The sequence below is a fragment of the Molossus molossus genome, unplaced genomic scaffold (genome assembly GCF_014108415.1).
Source record: "Molossus molossus isolate mMolMol1 unplaced genomic scaffold, mMolMol1.p scaffold_m16_p_19, whole genome shotgun sequence".
Taxonomy (NCBI): domain Eukaryota; kingdom Metazoa; phylum Chordata; class Mammalia; order Chiroptera; family Molossidae; genus Molossus; species Molossus molossus.
In genome coordinates this window covers 27,338,708-27,357,454 of record NW_023425354.1, presented here as the reverse complement: position 1 = coordinate 27,357,454, position 18,747 = coordinate 27,338,708, and the positions used below count along the sequence as shown (strand labels likewise).

General features: G+C 35.4%; 1 protein-coding gene and 1 long non-coding RNA gene across 2 annotated transcripts in view; one reads left to right on the top strand and one right to left on the bottom strand.

The window, feature by feature from the left end:
* SKAP1 (src kinase associated phosphoprotein 1) overlaps positions 1 to 18,747 on the bottom strand; it is a 287,139-nt gene that overhangs the window by 142,850 nt on the left and 125,542 nt on the right. The window lies entirely within an intron of this gene.
* Positions 3,456 to 17,106, top strand: LOC118633754. Its single transcript, XR_004960261.1, has 2 exons — positions 3,456 to 3,624; positions 16,604 to 17,106. It is a non-coding gene; the product is annotated as an uncharacterized LOC118633754 (long non-coding RNA).

Below are 18,747 nucleotides of genomic sequence, written 5' to 3'. Positions count from 1 at the left end.
TTGAATAAATAGATGAGTTTTCTTTAATTGGATAATTAGTTAGCAGAAGTCAATTTAAATCTTCAAAACAAAGAAAGAAATTTTATAAGAAATTAAACATACTTCTCAGAACTTGGGTTTATCTTACTTTGGAAGCACACATTTTGATAACTTTTGGGTTCCTTTAGAGCAGTGGTTCTCAACCTGTGGGTCGTGACCCCTCTCACAGGGGTCGCCTAAGACATAACAGTGGCAAAATTACAGTTATGAAGTAGCAACAAAAATAATTTTATGGCTGGGGGTCACCACAACATAAGGAACTGTATCAAAGGGTCGTGGCATTAGGAAGGTTGAGAACCACTGCTTTAGAGGGTTATTTTGATAACAGTAAATAGAGCTTAGTTCACTGAAAATTTGTGAATTCATTTTTTTAAATTTCTGAAAACACTATTTTTTTTTTTTGCCACTGGGGCTAGGAAAAAAAAAAAAAGAAGACTCCCCTGTCTCTTTCTTGTAAAATATACAGTACTAATCACACAAATCCAAGTAGCTGCTTCATCAATTCTCATTTATTCTACCTCATCTATTCTCCTGCTAAGAACACTCTATATTGTATATTCCTATTGAACAATAGGACCATTCTGAAAAATTTGTGTACTAGCAATAAAACCATTTTGCAGTTTGCAACAGTGATGCAGATTCCAATGATAAGATGCAAGAATACCTTAAAGATCACCTGCCGCACTTGTGTTTGAGGTGCTCCATGGCTGTTTACACCTAGTGCCATCTGGCTCTATAGATATAATAACAATTATTCCATTGAGGTGTGTAGCTCCCTAAATCATATTAATATACAATGATTCCACTAGTCTTATAGGAGTTGATGTCTTTGTGTGCTCCCATTTAACCTGGGTAATGCGCTAAAACAAGTCTGCCTCATCATTAAGAATTGATTTTTTATTTATGTGAATGTCACTGGCAATCCCATGATATCCCTTTGTAATTCAGTTGAACAGGACTGCATGCTAGCGTTAATCTATTTTTATGGCATATCTTTAAAAATTTGCAACATCTTGCTACATTTGGATATTTATATAGAGATTTGTGTTCCCGCAGAAAGCTGTTGTTAGCTTTGGAGATCTATTTTATACAGCAATAGGGCAAGTATCTAATATACTTCATTAGCTATCTTATATCAGATAAGGGTTTATATCTTTAAATTATTTAACCTTGGTAGAATTTACTAAGATCACATAAATTACATATACACTAATGAAAATCATTAGTTAGCCTACTTTAAAAAACCCACAACCACCAACAGGAATAAAATAAAAACATTTAAAAATCAGCCCTTTGGATACATGTAATGAAAATAACTTGGTGAATTTACCATGATTACCCATTTCTTAATGTTGTCATTGGTTAGTTATTTAGACACTGACATCAACAACTGTTCAGATGGGCTAATATTTGTAAAAAAGTCACATTGTTTTGTTTTTTTTGTTTTTTTTTTTTTTGGCTAATGCAAAATCTGATTTCAAAAGTCATAGTTATAATTATAGTGTGCCTTAATGACTTTTGCTGATTTAAAAATATTATAATAAAAACAATAAGCAGTAATAAAGAGAAGAAAATAAATATTTTAAAGTACTGAGAACAAATAGTACATGGCAAAAATTACACTTTAAACCTAGTTTTCCTGAGAGTACTTACAGGATCATTAAATAATTATATTATGAAGAAGTTCTGTCAGAACACCTTTCATATTGGGATGAGTATTATAGACTTAGAACCTTGTTAGAAAGCAATAGTGAGTTCCTTCCAAAAATGACAGAATTTAGGGTGTGAAGAGATTATAGTCTGTTATACACAAGGTTCTTGCCAATATTATACTGCTGTTTTAAAGGTAGAATTGCTCTTATGCTAGTAAGAGTTTATAATATATAATTAGTGACACAGCAAGTCATAAGGAAGTTGAACAAGTTTCAGAATTTTTAAAGAAAAGAGGCAATACTTCTTCAAATCTAAAAGATTTTACAGAAGAATGTTACTGCACACTATAAACTACCTTAAGATTCTTGGCCTTCGAAAAGTCTCTTGTGTTTTGCATGGATTATTTAGACAATTAAAAAAAAAAAAAGGACGCTGGGGCAAAATCCTTATTCTAACTTGAAAAGATATGTCCTAAAACTTAATTAAGGGCTCAAACTTAAGAAATACACATTCATAAAAACTATATTTGAGTTAGAAGTGTTAAATCGATGTAGTCTTCAATGTAGCCCACTAATACCTGTACTCCTGAAACAAATTTTTACAAATATGTTTCCTAAGAGCTGTGTAAATTATATTCTTTATGTATTGTAATGTTATAAATAACAAAGAAGCAACTGTGTGCTTTTGTATTCAATAAACAAACATTTAATGCTCAGATATCTTAACTAAAAATAGGCACAAAGAAGCTGGGGACATCTTTCTGTGCTCTTCAGAACTATGTGTGGTGAGTAATTATCAGGAATAATATACGTGTCAGTTTTTGAGTGCAGTATTGCTTCTAAACAGTATTAAAAAAACACTCCACAAAGATGATAAAAAGTGGATTAATCACCTAAATGCCTATAAATTGAGATTTAAGGTCAGAGATATTCCCTTCACTTACCCTCTTGTCACACATGGGGTTGGTTGGTCACACATCATATCCTGGTGCATACAAGGTATGCACTGTGGTTCAGAGTTAATATTGGGGATTTGGTTTACAGGGCTCACCATTCAGGTTTTAAAACATAATAATGGTAGTGTCTATATACTATTCTAATGATTTGAATGCTTTAGTTTCATTAAAATAATTCTTTATTTTAGGAATGAGCCAAGTACAGAGGGAACATGGAGTCAGTCTGAAATCTGCTTCAGGACTCACCTCAATCGGGTGAACTGTGAACGCTGTGACAATGACATTCACAATAGCATTGCTGCTGGGTACTGCTATAATTTGCTCTCTATGATTGTCCCTTTAAACAAAAAGCTTGCACTCAGCATGCAAAGAAGTTAGAAGTGGGGAAAGGAGGGGCATCTTCACATATAAGAGGAGAGAAAGGAAAAAACTGCAGATCAATCATTTATAATTAACAAAAATCCGATTGGTGCTTTAAATAGAGATCAATGTGTTCCAGGCTGCCTGGATTGTGGGGATGTATTCACCTTCTCGTAACTCTCCAAGCAAGCTGTCACACCTACAGAATCACCATTTGTTTTCTTAACAAAGCTTCAGGGGGCGCCAGGCTCTCATTGAAATTTCATTAATCTAATGGAGTAAAGTCCTATAGAAAAAAATCAAATTCTCGTTGGACGAGATGCTACCTGGGAAAGATAACCTCTGTTTGAACTCTCAGACTTGGATCGCTCTGCTATTAGTCTGAGGAAACAGACAGCAACAACGCTGATTACAGCCACCGGCCTCAACAATTTTTTTTTCTAACTAGCAATTTCGCGTGCAAGTGCCACAGTGTCAGCTAAAGAAACACAACTGCGGGTTTTCTGCAGAGCGAAATGGTTCTGAAATGTCACTGAATAGCTCACAAAGGACGCCAATCTACGACAGCAGAGACATAAGCATATAGGAGAAAGGGCCCACACATCCTCCTTTCAAAGGTATGTTATTTACATGCATGTAATTTGTGAAACCCACAGCTATTCAATTCAGGGTTTTCACAGAAGTCTAAACCAAAATCTGTTTAGAAAGCAATAGTGAGATTCTTCCAAAACTTAATACAATTTTGGGTGCGGGGAGATTGTGATATGGTATACACATAAGTAGATGTCCTAAATAGCAGATGACAATCTTCAAGTTTCCAAGACAACGATTCTAATTGTTACTTAGTGATCATATTTCAGCATCACCTCCATGTAATTTATTTTACAAGTTTGCAAATGTGGCCCAAATGTGTACATATCAATGTGCAGGCGCAACAGGACCTTTGAGAGGAAAATATGGAATGCTGATTCATCAAAATTCCTTCTAGGGGTGTCCCCATTGGCTCATCAGACACTCACTTAGCAAGAGTATAGGGTGGTAGACATGTGTATAATAAAAGGGCCAAAGTGACTAGGCTGCGTTTATACCAAACGAAAATAGCTTTCCATGCTGCTTAGTTTCCCCTATTTAAATGTCTATTTAAAAAAAATTAAAGTGACTAACAGACCAGTGAATTGAGGTCCCCTGTACAAGAGTCCAAAAAGAAAATGAAACAACCTGTAGAAAGCCCTCTGCTAGGCTCCTAAGTGAATACTACGCTTCACAAGAAGCAGCTGAGCAAATGGAAGTCGACTTCAATCAGGTGAGATCACAGTCAAGCTCAGCACTGTTTTCTGGTTTCACATACTCCTAAATCTAGAATTGATTGTGTAAACCTCACTCATGTTAAAGGAGAAAACAAATCTTACTTTAAAGTCAAAATACAAACTAGTAATTTTGATAAAAACTACAGTTTTTGCATTCACATTTTAAAAAAACAAGGATCTCAAAATTATAGCATTTAGTGAAGAGAAAAAAGCAATATTTTGAAAAAACAGGAGATTCATGACATCTTAGGTAAGCAACTGAGATCATTGAAAAATTTCTGAGTTAATCTTTAAAATAATATTTTCATTCTGCAATAAACATGCTGTTTTTCACCTAACTCACATAAAGCTTACTTCAGGTCAGGAAATGTCTTCTGTCTCCAAAGCACCTCACAGGAGTGAGTAACTTCCTATTATTTATTTTTTCCACTTCTCTGTTTATGGGTAGACATTTTTCTACCTGGGATAGATTTAATATTTTTTCTTCTGGTCTAAATTTATCCATAAAGACATAGGTTACATTCATACATAATTCCTTTAATTTCCTGTTCTGAGATCCACCTGTAGAATTATACTTCCTGCTCTCCATCTACATCCTATTTAAAGATGCCACTGAAAGTATATCAATTTTTTATTTTAAGCAACAGGAAAATGGGTAAATAACACATTTATGTGTCTATGTGTATGTACTGTTTATATAAACACATAATGTATGCAAATCTATACACATAAAAAAGTTCGTTTACTCAAGTTAAGATTATTAAAATTGATCTTGGGAACAAAATAATACACCTTTTCTAGGCATTCATCCGTACTATAGAGTCGGAGAAAGAAAGATTGTGAGAGGGAGACACACACATTCAGATGAGCCTTCAGGGAATTGTATGAACTTTTGAACCAGAGGCGGAGAGCCAGAACCCAGCCTGTTCCCACTTTAATAAACATTTTTTTTCTTCAATTAATTAAGGTTTGGAAAGAAAAAAATCCACAGAAGAGAAGTAATTTAGCATGCAACGCATACGTTACAGATGGATCCTACCTTCGGATGCTTATTAAATCTATGCATGATTGCGCTGGAGAAAATTAATTGCATTGTTTCTCACTATTCAAAAGGGGGTTGCAAACAGCTCAAAAATAAAAAGGAAATAAAGCAAGATTGTTGTTGTTGTTTTAAAAAAACAGCTACAGTATAAAAGGAACACTTCAAAGTCCTAAAACAAGTAATACCCACAATTGGCATAAGCACAAAAGATTCCTTTAAATATTTTTGATATTTTAAAACACTGTGTATGTTTCCAGAATACATATAAGTTTATATACTTTAAGTTTACAAATATTCTGGTCTAACTAAAATTTCCTGCTCAGTGGCATTTGAACTATCCAATTAAGTGGTGAGTTTCTGCCTCACAGTCACTATATCTTGGTCAGCTGGTGTTCACTCCATCCCAGTCTTTGGAAAAAGTGATAAATTCTTAAAATTTTTGGAGAAAAATATAAAATATTATTATAAAATATTCAGAATATAAGTAATCCTTTGCATCTTTATCAGCTTTAATTAAAAAAAAAAGCTCAGAAGCTTTAGAAACTCAAGCCATTTTTTGCCTTTTCTGAAGTCCTGCTAGTGAAGTTGAACTGTAACCTCTTTCTTAGATTGTCCTGAAAATTATCTTCATCAAACTTGAAAGGACTACTCTCCACCTAAGGAGTTAGAAGAATCATTAATTTTCTTAACTCACTCATTCCCAGATTTAAAAATAATCTCTGTGTTACTTCATTACAGATGCTCCTCTTGATGTGACCCACCCTGTTGTTGACTGAAAACATTTCACTTAAGAACTTCTGAACTTATTTGATTCTATGACCCAAATAGATGGTTTATTTTATTCTTCCTCCCACTCAAAATCTATAAATCAGCCTCTCTAATCCCTGATTAACGTGTATAACTATTTTAAAGTATTTATCATGACACACATTTTGCTAAGAGTAACAAACTAAGGACATATCATAAATGAATTGGTCCTATGTATAACAGAGTTCATAAGATATAGGTAAAAACATAGATATATTAACTTTGGGATTAATTTATATAGTGCCCTTCACCAGCAACTCTCAAAGAACAGTGTAAATTACCTCATACATAATTACAGATAATATTGTCCTTAGTTAGGAATAGGGCATAACAAGATCATGTGATGAGACAGGTAGAGCAAAATTTCTAAGAGAGGTATTTGACTTTTAGTCCCTTGCTCTAACTTTTAAAATCAGACCCACCATCCTATTAGAACATCAACCAATTAAAAGTAGAGTCTCATCAACAATAAAAAACATATCTGCTTTAGTTCAGGCACCACTCAAAAGAGAAAAATACATGCCACCATGAGAAACTCAGGTCAAAACTTAGCCCATGCCTTGTGCTGCTAGAGTTTTTCTAAATGTGACATAAAAAATATATAGTACCTATTTTCTTGATTCTTAAGTAGAACAAACAGGAATATATGGATTGTACCTGTAGAACTTGACCTTTACTAAAGACAGTTTGAGATATTAAAACAGGGCCAGCTGCAGAAATTTTGGCAGTCTTACTTAAGTCAACCACATTGATAGGCGTGAAATGCCTGAATAATATAGGTGGGAAAAAGTCCAAGAAGGGCATTTCTTAGTTCAAGACACCTGAATTCATGTCCTTGTCCTAGAAAGACCTCTTCATCTGTTTGCTGCACTACAACCTTGAGCAGCCTCCCGCATAGGGCTGACTGCAGCCAAATATACATTTGACCTGTCTTTTAAAAAAAATATGTTTTTATTGATTTTTAGAAAGAGAGGAAGGAGAGGGAGAGAGAGATAAAAATATCAATGAGAGAGACACATTGATTGGCTGCCTTCTGCACACCTGCCCGGGGGATCAAGCCTGCAACCTGGGCATGTACCCTGACCGAGAATCGGACTGGCAATTTCTTGTGCCATGGATCGATGCTCAACCATGAAGCCACACTGGCCGTGCTTGACCTGTCTTTTTATTCTAGATTCTCTCAGATGTTCCCACATTTACCTTTTTTTTATTGTTGTCAATTCTCACCCGAGGATCTTTTCCCATTGATTTTGAGAAAGAGTGCGAGAGAGAAAGAGAGAAAGAGAGAGAGAGAGAGAGAGAGAGAGAGAGAGAGAGAGAGAGAGAGAGAGAAAAGGAAACATCGATGTGAGAGAGACACATCGACTGGTTGCAACCCACACAACCCTGAACCAGGTACGTGCCCTTGACTGGGAATTGAACCCCAATACCCTTCCGTCTGCAGGCCAACGCTCTAACCACTGAGCAAAACTGGCCAGGGCCATTATTTACCTTTTAACTTTCCCCTGAAATTGACACAATTCTCCTCACATCAAATATGGAGTATTGCAAATGAAAGTCTTGTATGCCAGTCATCCCTATCTAATGGTCACCTAAAGTTCTGGGCTATCCTCTGTAAAGAACCTGTCACATTAAGCTACTCTAGTATCTTTCTACAGAAGTTCCAGGATGAGCACCAACAAGCAACTAGTCAGAAGCTGCTGGCAAAGCAGTTTTTGTAGCCTGCTTGACTCAGTCTCTGCTTGGACCAATTCTCATTGAGTAGATGGAAGAGGTTATCAAAATCCAGATACCAAAAGAACAAAGTAATTCTAGGAAAATAGATGGTTAAATTCACTTTCCATAATCTAAGAGTTCAGACTAAATCTCAGATTAAAAAACAATTTTTTCCCCCTTTATTGATTTTAGCTAGAGAGGAAGGGAGGAGAGAGAGAGAGAAACATCGATGAAAGAGAACATCGATTGGCCACCTCCTGCATGCCCACCACTGAGGATTGGGCCCACAACCTGGGCATGTGCCCTGACTGGGAATCGAACCAGTAACTTCTTGGTACATGGGTCAATGCTCAACCACACTAGCTGGGCTGAGTTTCAGATTTTAAGATACTTACTATATAAGTAAGAAGAGTTAAAAAAAAAAATTAAAACCCTTAATTGACTTAGTCTTTATTTTATATTTCTTATACACCTTAAAATGAGTACACTATTCTCTTGGAGCAGAGTTCACTGATGACTGGAAATTAGATTCAACACACTATACTTTGATTTAGCAAATCCCCGTATTCATGTATTACATGGGATCCTGTTTTCCTGAAAGAGTTAAACTTCCTCTATAAGGTAAAGAGCTTAATCACTCTCGGATGAGATATTTTTTCTATTTTCCAATGCAATTACTCTTTGTCTTAAATCTAATTGAATTCACTTTCCATGTTAGTGGGGGAAGGGAAGTAGGTGGGAGAGATGCAGCATATGTTAGAAGACAAATAGTGTGAATTGTAGACTTTTTGATATAGAGGATTTTTTAAAGACAAAAAATGCGATCTGATAAGAATGTTTAAATATTCAGTGGTGTGGTGGGGGTGGGGGAGATTTTGGCCGTCAGCAACTGCATTTTGTGTATGGAGAACGTCAGGGACACTGCATTCAGGAACATTCATATTTATAATTTATAAAGTACCTTGGGATTCTCTGGATGAAAAGTACCACATAAATGTGAGCATTTTCATTTCATGTGGGTGATCACAGATTGTTGACACTTGAGTATAAACATATTTCAGTAGTCAAAGGGAAATAAACTCTTAGGTGGATCTGGTTTTTCTGCCATTTTTTTCTTCCCTGAGTTGTAACACACATGGAGCATGTCCTTGTTGACTGCCTCTTCTCCCTTTTCTAAAGTTCCTGTCTCTGTTATTTATCTTTGTAGTGCCAGTGGACTGTCTAGCATTTGCCTTTGTACTCATAAGCTATATTGAAAGAAGTAAACATTTATCATAGATCTATCTGGTATAGTGTTTTCTACCCTCAGTATTTCTGGTATCTAAGGGAGGAAAACCTCCAGATATCAGGGGTGGGGGTAAAGAGGGAGGTTTTTACACTGTGACACATTAAGAAACATTGTAGAACAAGAGACTGCTATTATCTCAAGGTTCTTTGAAGGTTTTTAGGATATGACGAATATATATGTATAATTTGAAAGACTGGGTCACAGAACCACATTTTTGGGAGCAGTTCAATTTCACAAACACTTACTGAATGTCTAATATGTGCTGAAACCTGTAAGAAATATAAAAATAATTAAGACACGACCCCTGTCCTCCGGGAGCTCACAGTCTGTTGGAGAAGTCAACACACATAAATAATATAATGCAAGGCAAATGGTGGTAACAGCTATAACGGAGTTATTGATCAAGTAAAATGTAAGACAGGCAGATGTTGAGTCTTACTCAGGACAACTAGGAAGCCATGTGGAGAGGAGTTTGAACAGAACCTTGAAAGCATTAGTGGAATGTGGGTAGCTGGAGAGGGTGGAAAGGCATTCCAGGTGGAAGACTCAGGGCTGGGTTTTGGGGAATGAAAATCCCATGAGGCCGAAGTCTAGGGCAGAGTTTCAAATGTAGGAGGTAAGAGGAAAGATAGGTTCAGAACTATGACTCATATTTGAGATCATAGCCTCAAGATAAGGTGAGATCATGAAGCTGCAGTGTAACCAGACAACAGCTCTCAGTGATGAGTATTCCTAGCCTAGTATTATCTTCACTATGTACCCAAGAGGTTCTGACTTCACTGATTCCATTTCTTCCCAGGTCTGCCCTTATTCAAGGAGGGCTCTGCCATCCTCAGGCTAGTGTCTTGGCCTTTTGTGATACAGTTTGGGGGACAATGAGGAGAACAAGATGGGAGTTCAAAAGAACAGAGGCCACTTGGCTCCACAGTAGAGGACAGAGAGCAAAGAAGCACTCTTCACTCTGTACTGCTATCAGGAAAGACAGGACAGAATGGCATGTTTGAGAGAGTTCTGGGCTAGGACAGCAAGAGGTTCAAGGAAGTTGGGATTTTGAGGAGGGGAAAGTTGCCTTGTAAATTTTACTTCTGGTATTTTGGGGCACTGAAATGCTTACTCTTAATGTGCTTCTGTGAATGTGAAGTCTCTTCAGGACTGGGTCCTGGTGTTAACAGGGATCACAGGTAAGCCAAGATTCAGGGCAGCTCAGCAAGAAATCATATGTGATTTTCCATGGACTAAAGGCTATGGGTCACATTATTCAAAGAGAGCGTGATGAGGGCTGAGCCTAAAAGTGAAGTTGGATTAGGATATTTTACCATTTTATTCCTCCACGAATTCTCCATTTAATGTTTAATATTTGCTGAATGGATTGAGATGGTTCACAGTGTATATTAATTACTGTTTAGCAGTAATTCTTCTTTTCTTGATTCTATCATATTTCTTTAGTGCCTCCCTAAACTTCCCCTCTCCATTTTCCTTAAGCCCTGGTCCAATCCCTACTTCATGCTCTTTATTCTCAGCAAATGACTTTGCATTCCCCTCCCTTCAAGTAAAAATATCTGCATTTTTACCCCTTTCTATCCTTTAACTCTCTAAGGAGTGAGTACTTTGCCTTTTAGCTAAGACTAATTCTTGAACAGTATTATCTGATCCACTTCTACCTTTTCCAGGACTTGATTCTAGGCATTATCTTCTCTTTTAGGTGAATTCTTGCTCATCTGCTGGAAAATCAGCTCAGATTGGCTTTCGCCTAAGACAAAAACAAAATAAACAAAAAAGTTCCTTTTCCCTACTACCACTTATCCCTCCCCTTCTTTTCACCAACCAACTTTTTAAAAGTAGCATATACCCACAGCCTCTAGTTTCTCACTTCTCATGCACCTGAATCCCTAAAATCAGGCTTCTACTTCCACTAGTCTACTGAACTGCTCCTCGAAAGATTAGCAAGGCACTTCTTGTTTTGTTTCCCTCTAGTCCCACCATCCTTGCTCCCACTTCTATATCTAAAAACTTGTAAACATTGCTAATTATTCACCATTATAATCCTTTAACACTTAGTATTATTCTTGCACATGGTAGAAGCTCCATGAGTATTTGAATGGAATCTGAATTTCTTCAATCTTCCTCATGACCTCCATGACTCCTGATCTTCTTCTACCATGTTAGAAACCTAGCAATGGTCTGATGCTACAGCTGGTATCAGGGCTTTCTCTAATGGATTTAGAGAATTAGAAAATATTGCATTATTCAAAACAAAATTATTAAATTCTCATTTATCACAAAGTATGGTGAAAATTATTTTATATTGTTGCTAAAATATATAAAACCAACAGTGTATACCCAACATGAAATGTATATCATGATGATCAATGGTAGTGATCAACAACTCAAAAATGAAGAATCTGAGACAAACTGACTTGCCAAACTTATTATGTGGCTCCTGTTGACCCAAACATTAACCACTAACAATGTAATAATATCTTATATTATTCAATAAGCTATATTTCCTGAGCATTTTCCCAGAAAGTTCTAGAGGTAGCTGAGACACAATATACACTAAAATATAACCAGGAATTGAACCAGTTACTTCTAAAATATTGATATGACATCTTTAATAAATATGCTTCTTTTCTGCAGAGGGTATAAGAACACATATTCTTACTTCAGATCCAGATGCCAAAAGATAACCAATAGAACGTAGGGACATTATTTTTACTTCTATATTTCCCTTGGGTGTAAACAAATAATATATATCTTGTTTGTTTGTTTTATACTATGGAATTTCACTAACAGAAAGTAGAGGTCCCTTCTCCCATCTCTCACAAACTTAGTTGCACTGAGAAGCTTTAGGAGGGGTCCTGAGGAACAGCTCAAGTGTCACACAACTTCTTTCCCTCGTGTTACCCTGTACTTCTCTGCCCACATTGCTGTCCAATTTATTGCAAGCAAGGTGAAATGCCCCCTCCAAATGGCAATATTGGCTTGTTATAGTTGTTTGCTTGCAGCATTCCTTTAGCATGGTTCTACTCATCAAAAATGTAAAGAACCCATGAGTTTCTCTGTGGAATTCTAATGCTCAGTCAAAATCCACATTTTTTGTCACTATTTGGTTCAACAGTTCAGATCAATAAACACTTTGGGAGCACTTACCCTGTGAGAGGCACTGTGCTAGGCCTTCAAGGAGCCAGAGTCCAGTAGGGGACAGGGATTTATAAACAGAGTTCTAATAAAATGTTGGCAGTGATTTGAAGAAGTCAAATCACAGGGATTAAAAAAAAAAGAGTGAATTATGTTTTGGGCAATTCTATACTTAAAAATTTTTAAATTTAAATTAATTTGAACTTTTAGAAGATAATTTAAATACTAACAAAATAAATAAAGGAGTACAAACTAAAAGAGAAAATTAACTAGCCTATTCACTGAACAGATTCTTCTCAAAATAAAGTTCTTTAAATGCAGTAAACTTTTTTATACAGGCAAACTATAGTAAGGGCAAAGCAATATGAGAGAATCTCACTACAACTAGTAACTTTAACTTTGTCTTTTGCTAAGAAGTTACCAGGTGGTGGGCGATCCAGGGCCACTGTCCTGTGACACTGGTTTTAGGGGAAAGAATCTCCTTGTTATGTTACTGTTTTCCCTTTTTAAGGCTCTTTTCCCTAGATATTTTCCCAGATAAAATCATATCTTATCTCAACCCATTCAAATAACCTGTAAATAGCCTTGACATTAATGCCTATGTAGTCTGTCAAATAATATTCTAGAGTCTTATAAATAGGCAAGCATTTTACTCTAAAAGAGTTCTTTATTCATCTGGTCTCACTACAGTTCTATGAGCAAAGTTGTTGAGTGACTACTCTAAGATCATATGGAACACACATATAGGAAGCAGATTGCTTTCCTTCATGTACTTCTAATTTTGTGGCTATAGAACCATCTTATATCATAAAACTATATGTTCTAATATTAGTTTTCTGGGGCAAAAAAAGACATGGGCTTGGAAAAAACCTTTGAAAATGTGAGTCCAATGGCCATTCCTGAGAATGAAATACAGCCCTCTATATTTATCATACCTAGGACATACAGAGGTTATTAGATAATAAGGGATATTTTCTTGCTGTCTATGAAATAAATTGTGAATGTTTGGAAAGCTATAAGGCATATAGATCAGTAGAGGAGTTTGCTTAGGTTGTAACTGAGAATGATATGTATGAACATCACGATGTATGAGAGATATTGTACTGTTTTTAATCACATCACTTCAACAGACACTAAGGAAATAGAAGTAAATTCTGGAATGGCTGAGAATTTTAAAGCAACAGAAAAAGCCTGTCTGGTGTGGCTCAGTCGTTGAGTGTTGACCCATGATACACCAAGAGGTTACCAGTTTGATACCAGGTTAGGGCACATGCCGGGGTTGCAGGCTTGATCCCCAGTAGGGGGCGTGCAGGGGGCAGATCAATGTGATGTTTCTCTCTCACATGGATGTTTCTATTTCTTTCTCCCTCTCCTTTCCTCTCTTTTAAAAAATCAATAAAAATATATTTAAAAAATAAAGCTAAAAGAGAAAGTTTTAAATTCACAATCAGCTATATTACTTGGTTCTAAAGGAAGAGATGATTTGCTACATCTATCATAGTACCAAAGTGACATACAACTAAAGCAGTTATGAGTTAAGCATATGGACCCCTGCAAAACATATATTTTAGGTATTAATGATATTTATAGAAATTTTTGTATATTAAAATTTAGAAAAATCAATCTTAAAATACAGACAAGGAAAAGAGGTCTCTAGCCTATCCAGTTCCTGATTCTATCATATAAGACATTTTGGAAAGAATTCCTTTGAATGTCACAATAATATCTAGGACAATAAAGAACAATCTACACAAGTAAAGGACAAATGTCTGGAAAATGATGGGAGGTTCTTACTTTCAGCTGCAGAAAGTGATGTGGAAATTGTAGGAGGTAGTGTAGAATTGTGGACAAGACAGAGAAAACCTCATCATTATATCTAAAAAGCGGAGCAAGTGGGCTTCCACTGCATCATAAGAAACTCGAGTTAGATATCAGGACTACAATCCTGATAGGAACAGCCATTAACAAAAAATTATTTCTCAAAATATCAATTAAACAAAGGTAATTCTTCACTTTTCTGAGATAGTTTACATACAGTTTTTACAAAATAAAACAAATAGGCAGGCTTTATTTTCCAAGGCCATTTTCAATTCTTTGATTACATAGTATTGAATTCCAAATGGTTATTTCTAGCTAGAAAGTAATTGAAAAGTTTTTTGAATGGTGGTAATTTTAGAGATCATATAGTTCAACTCCTTATTCTGTATGTTGAGAGGCAGTATAGTTAGTGCAATATAGAAGCTGGTAACTATGACCCATAAGTCAAATCCAGCCCTCTACATTTTGTAGGGCTTGCAAGCTTAGAATTAAAAAAAAATTGAAACAATATTTCGTGACACATGAAAATTATATAGAATTCAAATTTCAGTGACCATAAAGAGTTTCAATGGGATACAGTCACATTCATTTACTTACATATTATCTATGCTGCTTTTTGCACTATACTGCCACAGTCATCACCCAGAGATTGCAAGGTCCACAAAATCCTGGTCCTTCTCAGAAAAAGTCTGCTGACCCCTCATGCAGTGGATAAAGTACATTAGATATAAAGCTAGACTACTTGGGCATGATTCTAAAAAAAGATAGGTTGCCTCTGTGTCCTAATCTGTAAACTGAGGACAATGATGGTACTGACCTGATAGGATTGTTATGAGAATTACGTGAAAGTGCTTAAAACACTAGAGCCTGGTATAAAGCAAGAATTCGGTATTTGTTAAATATTTTTATTATTATATATGAGAAAACTGTGGTCTACCAAGATAATGTAACTTCACAGGGTCACAGAATTTGCTAGAGGTAAACCGGGAGAACTTCCTGATTCTCCTTGTCTACACTATATTGTCTTTTTATTTTTTATATTGCCCAACAAAGAAAAACATTCTTGTAATATTTTGGTTGCTGTTTTTACCTCAAGGCCACTCTAAATGAGACTGGTCTCCTATCAATCCTGTTACCTGTAGTTGTCCCAAGGCAACATGTGAAACATTTGCTATTTTCAGGTCTCTACCTCAAACTTCTAGAAATTAAGATTTTCTTTATACTTTCTAAAAAGGACAATAGAAGTCCCTTATAAATCAAAACTGACACACACATATATATACATATATATATATATATATACACACACATATTTACTGCACAACTTCAGAAACAAATAACCGAGGCATGCATATGGACCCCAAGATCTGAAGGATAGCAGATTAGTCCATGAGCATTCAAGGATATCTGTTATTCCTGGTATAATATAGCCAATTTTCACTGGTTATTTTTCTCCCTTATCAACCTTTGCACAATACCAACACCATCCCAGGTTTTGCTTATTCTATAAAACCTTTTAAACCTAGCAGAATGTTTGTTTACTAGCCCTGGACAACTGCCTTTCTTCATTAAAACCACTCCCAAATGGTCACTTCATTATGCTGTGTTTCTTTGTCAGCTGGTATACAATTTTAAACAATTATACATTTGTCATTGCTGTCTAACTATTCTCCAGTTTTTCTCTATGTAATAACTCCTATCTTGCAACAAAACTAGCATTCCTTAAGACCAGGCACACACTTTGTTTTTGTTTTTTTTGTTTTTTTTTTTAATCACCCCATAGTACTTAGTTGAAGTTACCTACGTGGTAGTCATTCAACAAATGCTTCTTGCATTAATAAATGAGTGGCTACAAATACATCCCATGAACAAAATTTTAACTTTAGAGATGAATGAATAATATATTTAAAGTACCAATAATAATTTGTTAGTACATGGATTTAAAGATCAATCATCCAAATTAAGACAGATCAGAGACATAAAAATACCTTAATTAAGATGAGGACTACAACCCACAATAGAGAGAGTAACTCTAGACCTGTAATGCTTACTCCTTTCAGATATAAAAGCTCTATGACATTGGAAAATGTTAGATCTGATGTGGATACTGTGGGCATTGGTAACATCTAAATATATATATTTTAAATCCACCTATAAAGAATTATGTTACTATCCCACACTAGTATAATTTTTATCTGCATGTGTAACATACCTATAGCAACATTACTTAATATATGAGTATGTGAAGTATATTTTACTATAAGAGTAGACAAGCAAACTGAATGTGTCTCAGGAAGGGGTCTTTTCCATTAATTTTATAAAGGCTTTCATTTCAAACTGTCATTAACATCTGACAAGCAAGCTGAAAAAGCTTTGCTTAGAGCTTGGGTTAGGGGCAAAATGCATTTTGGTAAAACTATTGCAAGATTACACTGACTGGCTGTGCAAGAATATACTAATTTGTTTTGTTTTGTTGGGAGTGTGGAGAAAAGAGAGAGAAAGGGAGAGAAGAGTCATGGACCCTACTTTACGGTTGCCATGGAGGCAAGGTCAGCCTTCCACACTTGGATCTACCAGCAGAGTTCAGACAGGTCAACGTGTGACCGGCTCAGGCCCTGGGGTTAAAAGTTCAAGCAGCGATGGAAAAACCAATATGTCCACGCAGAGTATGCTGTACAATTTATTTCAATTTACATCAAGCCATGCATATAAAATTTAGATAAATTCCATTCAAATCTGATGTTGCCTGACACACAATGTATGCAAACAGATGTCTGTGGGGCTTTTTCTGTGCTTTAGAAAACAACATTAAATTTAAAAATATGTCTTTGGGATTTCTTTATTGAATTACAAAATGAACATAATTTTAACTTAAATGTTTTCATTCTTTCTTCCAATTTTTTTTTTTTGGTGGGGATCTTAATAATTTCTCAGTTCTTAATGTCCTTTATGTCATATTAAAGAGGATAATGTATATTTACAACTATAGCTTCAGTGTTATTGTAGTTATACATTCTATTTATATCCCTTACCACTTTCCGCAAATATTTAGTGATTGATATTTCTGATTTATCTCTGGCTTCTACCCTCATCTTCCTTCCTTTCTACTCGGAACAGAACTAGGGTCCTGGAGGCTGCTAGGTCATCTTCCAGCCACAAGGTGGCTCCCCCCCACCCCTTGTCACAAACCAACAGGGTGTACACCTTTGCCTGGGTGCTGCCAGAGACCAGAATTCAGAGGCTAATAATGACCCATAAATACTGTATTTTCATTGTCAATTGAATGGATCACAAGCCAGACCCTGGTACAATAAGATAAAATGCAAATTTGTCTTTACAAAGAGGAGAAAGAAAAAGACCTTTGTGTCCTGCTTACTTTCTCTTCATTCATCCTCCAAAGGTACAACTGACTAACCTTGGAGCAAAATGAGGAAAATAATGAAACACTCTATAGGAACCTACTTTTGTTGCCAAAGAACAGAGTCACAGACAAGACAAGGCCAAATTTTAAGAAAAGCATTCATCATATTCTCACTCAAACTGGAGCCCACAGTTGGAGTAAGAAAGGGGTTTGGATTTTATGATTCTGATAACTTCCCCATAAGGAAGTTTCATGAAGACTTTTCAGCACTTTTTTAGAAGTATGCACCATGTCATAGATGAAGAACAGTGATCTCAAATATTGCAAAGCTTTAAAAGGACTAAAAATATTACATATTTACTTCTTGGTGCTTAGGAAACAGGATATATTTCATAAATGTGATTTTTACAGAAAACACCATAATTTTCTAGAGATGAAAGAGGTATAGAGAGACAAATCATTTGTCTGATTACATGGAAGTTCTTTCCAAAAGTCTGAGTCTTAATTTCTCACATTTTCCATTTTCTGTTCCAGGGAGAAGCTATTTGGGCAAGTTTCATTTTCCTCATCTGTAAAATGAAGATAAAAATAGGACCTATTCCTAATGGAATTTTGGTCAGAATTAAATGAGCTAATATATATAAAAAGCATTTACAACAGTCCTTGGTACATAATAAGAGCCATATAAATGTTTTCTATTATTATCATCATTTATTTGAGCTCAGTATCTCCTTGTTTGCAAGTACTTTGTGATACAAACACTTGGGAAAAAGAAAAAGAACTTTGATGGATTTTGTAAAGACATGAAGAGTATCATTTTCTAGATACCTAAATGTTCTGATAGAGGTAACTCGGCTTTTTCCTCCTCAAGAACTTAAAAAAGTATATAAGCATTTCTTTCTAATTTATAATATTACCTAAAAAACTTGATTTCCAGATCTCAAGCTTGTTTTAGATAATACTTTAGTAAATGCATCATTTTACTAAAACAACCATATGTGTTGGTTCTAATAACTTGGTTACAATATTATTGTAAATGTTTTAATTTTCATTTTTCACTGTATTAAAAAAGTCTTCAGGATTTAACTCATGCCAGAATATAATTTATTAAGCCTCCTGTTAAACTTAGAACATATGAGTCACTTGCTTCTAAAGTAAATAAACATTTTTAAATTCCCTGGTAAGCACTGCCTTGACAATTCTCAAACAAATTTCTAAGGATATAAAGGATATCCTTTACTTAAGGTGACCTACAATAATTCA